Here is a 6313-nt window from a genome sequence, read left to right as displayed (position 1 = left end):
ATTGTTTATATTTTTAACTCAATTGATTTCTCAACTAAATTTTCTTTAAACTGTTTGAGGTTGTACTTTACTTAAGAAGGAATTTCTACTTAGTTAATTTATCAAATCCCTTGGTAAAAGTAATAATTCATTCGATGTTGTATTCTAATTGAAATATGGTATTTTCTTTTTTCAAATGATTTCAAAAAAAAAAGAAAATAACTTCATCTTTCTTGATGAGTTTCAAATAGGTTTAGAAGTTGTACTCTCCTTCATGTTAAGCAAATGAGGCTCCTTGAACATTCTTAATTGTATTGAGTTATGGACCCTATAAATTGAGTAACCTGAGAACGTTGTTGCGCAATGTGAGACAGAAATATGTGGGTACAAGGTGCAGGGGGAAATATTATGATTTTTATTTAATGGCACGTGAGGTGCCGTGCAGCTATGATAGAAATATGTGCACGAGATGCCGTAAAAATATCAAAGTGGGTTGAGAGCTATATTATTTATGATTATGAAATGAGGCGTCACAAGGTGACCTTTACTCGAAAGAATTATATTTGAAAGATGCTTGTTTGAAGGAAATATATTTGAAGGATATTTATAGTAGAAGGAATTGATTAATTGATTGCACTTGTATACATTATTCGTTGAGCAATATTTATGGTGTTTTTTTGTTGCCCTACTATTTATATCACTGGTTGATTATTGTTGCCATCATTATTATTTGCTCCCGATTATTTTTGTATGCTATATTGCACAGGTTGTTAGACCAGTGAGTGTCTTGATTGTACCTTATCACTACTCTACCGAGGTTATTGATACTTACTGAGCACCGCTGTGGTGTGCTCATACTACACTTCTGTATAATTTTGTGTATAGATCCAGGTATTTGAATGGTAGTAGATGTGCGAATCGTCGCGGTAAAGACTCAAGGTAAACCTGTTGCTGTGTTCGCAGGCCTCGGAGTCACCTTCGGTTGTATTTATTTTCATTTGTTCCTTTTGTTCGGAATAGTGACATATTTATTTTTGTATAACTACTCTTAGAAAGGCTTATGATTTATACCACCGGTTTTGGGAAGTATAATTTGTTCAGATTTATTTAATTTAAAATTTGAAAATATCATTGTTAACTCGGTTAATGTTAGGCTTACCTAGTTTAAAGACTAGGTGTCATCACGACTCCTTCAGAGGGATTTTTGGGTCGTGACAGTATGCCTTTACCAAATGCTGTTAGAACAAGCATCTTATCAAGGAAACAGAGATACAAATGGTGTAGAATTCCACAACTTACTCTTGATCGAACCCTTGGGAAAATACACCAAAGAAGTTACTTTAAAAATATTATCCACCATATTTTGAACCATCATGGAGGACTAGTTAAACAGTTTACACTCTCAATTCTGTATTTGGAAAACTTTACTTATATCAGACAGTTGATAGGGTTCCTCTCTAAAAATGGTATCGAACATCTTATTCTTAAATTTTCGATCAGGGGGAAACCATACAAATTGCCTGCTTCATTTTTCAAATGTGTGCATTTGATGCATCTATCTCTTGAAGATTGTTCAATATCTCATCCACCAGCCTTCAGAAGTTTTGAAAGGTTAATTAGCCTGAAGCTATACATTGTTACAATCTTGTACACATTCCTTGGAAGCTTAATCTCTCATTGCCCGTTGCTAGAGCAATTGGTGCTTCATCTCCCAGATAATTACCGTGGTGTCATTGAAATTAATGCCCCCAGATTGAAGTCCCTTGACTTTACTGGCAGTGTATGATTTATCAGTTTAAAAACTATTCCTCTTCTGGCACAATTATCGCTTGTTCTTAGGGGATGCTATATCCTGGAATCAAAACCTCACTATACTAGGTTTTTTGAGTCTTTTTGTGCGTTGGAACATTTCCATTTGGATAACCATAGTGTCAAGGTAAATGTGTTTTATAACTTCACTGCAGTGCATTTTCATAGATGGAATATATTGTGGGCTATGATCCATCCTTTTAATTTGGGATGTTTTTTCTAGTTATTGGCTGCAGGTGCAGGAGAAGTACCAACTAGTCTTCCCTTTCGTCTTAACTATGTGAAAAATCTTTACCTCTTTGATCTTTATCAGAGTGAATTATATTCCGTCGCCTGTGCTTTGTGTTTGATGAGAAGCTTCCCATATTTACAATATATGGAAATAAAGGTTCTTACTTAATCATTTGGTTATCTTCTTAAGTTCTCATTACGTAGTGGCTTCTTTATACCTCTGATCGTCATTTAAATTTGGTGTTTTTTTAAATTCTTTCTTAGGTGGATAATAGTGGTGTACCTATAGAACTGGATAATATTGATTTGGAAGGAAGTTTTGGAGAAACAACATTCAACAACCTTAGTATAATTGCCATTAGGAGCATTCGAGGACAAATCCTCACATGCAACTGTTGAAGTTTCTTTTGGCAAAGTCTCCGGCTCTTATGAGAATTATAATTCAGGCATTGATGTATGAAGATTATGAAATTCTCAAATCAGTAATTGAGCATTCATAATTTAGGTGTGCATCACCTGAAGCAGAAGTTGTATTAAACTACTAGTATATGCCGTGTTTTTTATGACAATTCTGGTACATGCCATGTTTTGACAATTCTGTAACATGTCGTGTTTTGACAATCCTATTATGCCGTGTTTTAACAATTATGTTACATTCCGTGTGTTAATTTTCTTATGTTTCGTAATGTGAATCATTCATCATTTGCTGTGTGTTTGTTACTAGACTGCTTAATGCATTCGATAAAATTAGCTTAATACTAGACATTGGACGTTTATGGTTGCCATTGGCCAATACGTATAAACTTAATGAATGAAATTAATATAAACGGCTATTATATAACTGTGAATCGCAACGATGTAATTATCGTAGGTCATATGACTACAGCTGTGATGACCCGACCAGACGTCTCATGAGTTACCGCTCTGTTTTTCCTATATCTACTTCTTTATGCTTCGTTATCTATGTTTTGTGGTATCGGGTTGGTCAGATCGAATCCGGAGTAATTTTGGTAAGGTTTGAGACACTTAGTCTCTTTCAAAGGAAGTTTAAGTTGGAAAAGTCAACCGGATGTTGACTTATGTGTTAGAGAGCTCGAATGTCAGTTCCGATGGTTCAGTTAGCCTCGGAAGGTGATTTTTCTCTTAGGAGCATGATCTGAATGAGTTTTGGAGGTTCGGAGTAGATTTAGGCTTGAATTGGCGAAGTTGATATTTTGGCGATTTCCGATTGGTAGGCGAGATTTTGATATAGGGGTCAGAATGGAATTCCTAGATAGCAGTAGTTCTGTTGTGTGATTTGGGATGTGTGTACAAAATTGCAGGTCATTCGGACGTGGTTTGGTTGGGTTTTTGATCGAAAGCGTAATTTGGAAGATTTTAGGAAGTTTGGCTTGAATCCAATGTGTTTTGGTTGATTTGATGTTGCTTGAGGTGTTTTGATGATTGGAACAAGTTTGAATAAGGTACTAGGATATGTTTGTGCTTTTGGTTGAGGTCCCGGGTGATTTTGGATGGTTGACAGAGAAGTTGAGATGTTATTGCAGTTGCTGAAATTGTTGCTTCTGGTGTTTTCACACCTGTGGTTTGGGGACCGCAGGTGCGGTGCCACATGAGCGAGAGAGTGGCCGCAGAAGCATATAATGGGGATTTGTCAGAGACCGCAGAAGCGGCTAAGAGGACCGCATCTGGGGAGTCGCAGATGCGGAAGGATGATCGTAGATGCAGATGTGGCCGGTTAAGTGATTTCCGTAGAAGTGGAATAATGACCGCAAATGTTGTACCGCAAATACGGTTGAAGGACCGCAGATGCGGAAAGGCATGGGTAGAACATATAAGTTACTTCATTTCGCGAAAATGAGCTATTTCACCATTTTTGACTTCGGCTTTGGAGCTTTTTGGACGTATTGAAAGAGGAATTTCAAGGGAACTTCGTTTAGGTAAGAGATTTGGACTTAAAAACTCATTCCTATGCTATTATTCCATGAATTAGAGCTAGAAATTATGGAAATTAAGGGTGAAATTTGAGTAAACCTAGGGTTTAGTATTGGAGACCTATGATTGAAGATATGATGGATCATTTGAGGTCGGATTTCTGAACTTTTGATATGTATGAACTTGTGAGGAGATAAGGAATCTATGGTGTGAAAATTATTGAATTCCAAGACGTGGGCTCGGGGATCGAGTTTTGGTAATTTCGAGATTTGTACCCTTTATTGATTATTTTCGCTTGGGTTTTGTTCCCTTAGCATATTTTGACGTCCTCGTTCTGATTTTGGATAGATTCGACGCGAGTGGAGGCCGATTCGAGGGGCAAGGGCGTCGCGGACTAGAGATTTAGCTGGTTCGAGGTGAGTAATGATTGTAAATGATGTTCTGAGGGTCTGAAACCCCAGATTGCACATCGTAGTGCTATATTAAGGTGAGGCACACGTTTGATGGCGAGCGTGGGGTTGTTCACTATTGGGGATTGTGACTTGGTCTGCCCCGATTGATGATTTTACCACGTATTTGATTGAAAACTATTTGCTATCATCATTATTTGGGCTGAATGTCATATTTGGGCCTAGTGCCAACTATTTGAACCCTTCGGGGATTTTTATTGATATTTCCTCACTATTTTGACTTTATACTTGAACTCAGTGATGTTATTTTCCACTGTTTTACTACTCAGCCGTGTTTACTTAGTCTTAAGACTTAAATGATATTTTAAATGATGTTTGGGCTGAGAAACACTGTTTTACTATTGCCTGGGGGGCTTGTGAGGATTTTTGACTGAGTAAGGCCGATGGCCTATATTGTGAGGAAACACTGATACTGATTTGAGGCCGAGGGCCTGAGATATGTACGCCATGAGGTGGCTTGATTGATATGAGGCCGAGGGCCTAGTTTTGATGCCACAAGATGGCTTCTTATTGCGCTTGGGTCGTAAGGGGCCCCTCCAGGAGTTTGCACACCCCCAGTGAGCGCGGGTACCCATTGTGATGTGAGATTGAGCCCGAGGGGCTGGTACTGTTCTGAGATGTTGCCTGAGTGGCGGATTGTCGATACCGTGCCCGAGGGGAGAACATTTATTTGTTTGCTTTACCTTAACTGTCTGTCAATTACCTGCTTACTTGTTGAAAAAGGATTGTTACTTAACTTTCACTGGTTTACTGCTTTTAAATGGTTTTACTGTTTCATTATAGAATGCCTTATGCCTTACGTGTTCTCTTACTTTGTCGTTATTTATATTTGTTACTCACTGAGTTGGAGTACTCACTTTGCTCCCTGCACCCTGTGTGCAGATTCAGGCGTAGCTGGTTCCACTCCCGAGTGTTGATCCCTCCAGCTTCAGGCGGACATTCTGAGTTCACGAGGTAGTTGTTGGCGTTCGCAGCCCCGTGTCTCTACTTCTTTATCACTTCTATCTTTTTTCAGACAGTTGTACTAGTTTATTGTCTTAGCGGATTTGTATTATGACTCATAGATGTTCATGATTAGTGGCACCCCAGTTATGGCTGTGTTGGGTTGTACTTCTGCACTTTATTGATATTATCCGCTACTTAGTATTGCTAAATCATGTTTTAGACTGCTTTTATGTTGTTTAACTGTTTAAAAAGTAAATTGGGTTTAATTGGATGGCCTTGTCTTCACGAGAGGCGCCATCACGACCAGGTCCGGGTTTAGGGTCGTGACAACAACCTTAGTCGGTGGACGTTTATGGTTGCCATTGGCCGAGACGTATGAACTTAATGAATGAAACTAATGTAAATGGCTATTATATAATTGTGAATCACAACGATGTAATTATCGTAGGTCATATGACTACAAACTATTCGTAAAAATATTTTCCAAGTATCGTTCAATGTATTTTTGTATATCTTAAAAATATTTCTGTATCTTTTTTTAGCTTTCTGTTCAAAGAATATGCATTATTCTTTGAATATTCCTAAAAATATTTTACAAACATTATTTTTCAATATGTTTTATTTTCCATTATAAGAACAGATATGTTTTATTCTTTTCTTGCTTTTTTTCTATTAATATTTAGCCGTGTATATATATATATATATATATACACACACACAAATTCGCACACACAACTCTCAATACAAAAAACTAAGCGACCCTCCCTCTTACCAAAACCCTAGAAACCAACCATGGACCCCTCTCCCAGTGCTCCCAAACGATCCCCATCCGCCTCCTATTCTAATGATAACGATGGAGAGCAAAATCCAACATTTGAAGTGCTTCTAAAAGATTCATACATCAAACAAGACTATCTGGTAAATGATATTTTATTTTTTGAAAAAAT

The sequence above is a fragment of the Nicotiana sylvestris genome, chromosome 4 (assembly GCF_000393655.2).
Source record: "Nicotiana sylvestris chromosome 4, ASM39365v2, whole genome shotgun sequence".
NCBI classification, from domain to species: domain Eukaryota; kingdom Viridiplantae; phylum Streptophyta; class Magnoliopsida; order Solanales; family Solanaceae; genus Nicotiana; species Nicotiana sylvestris.
This window is presented reverse-complemented; position numbering follows the sequence as displayed.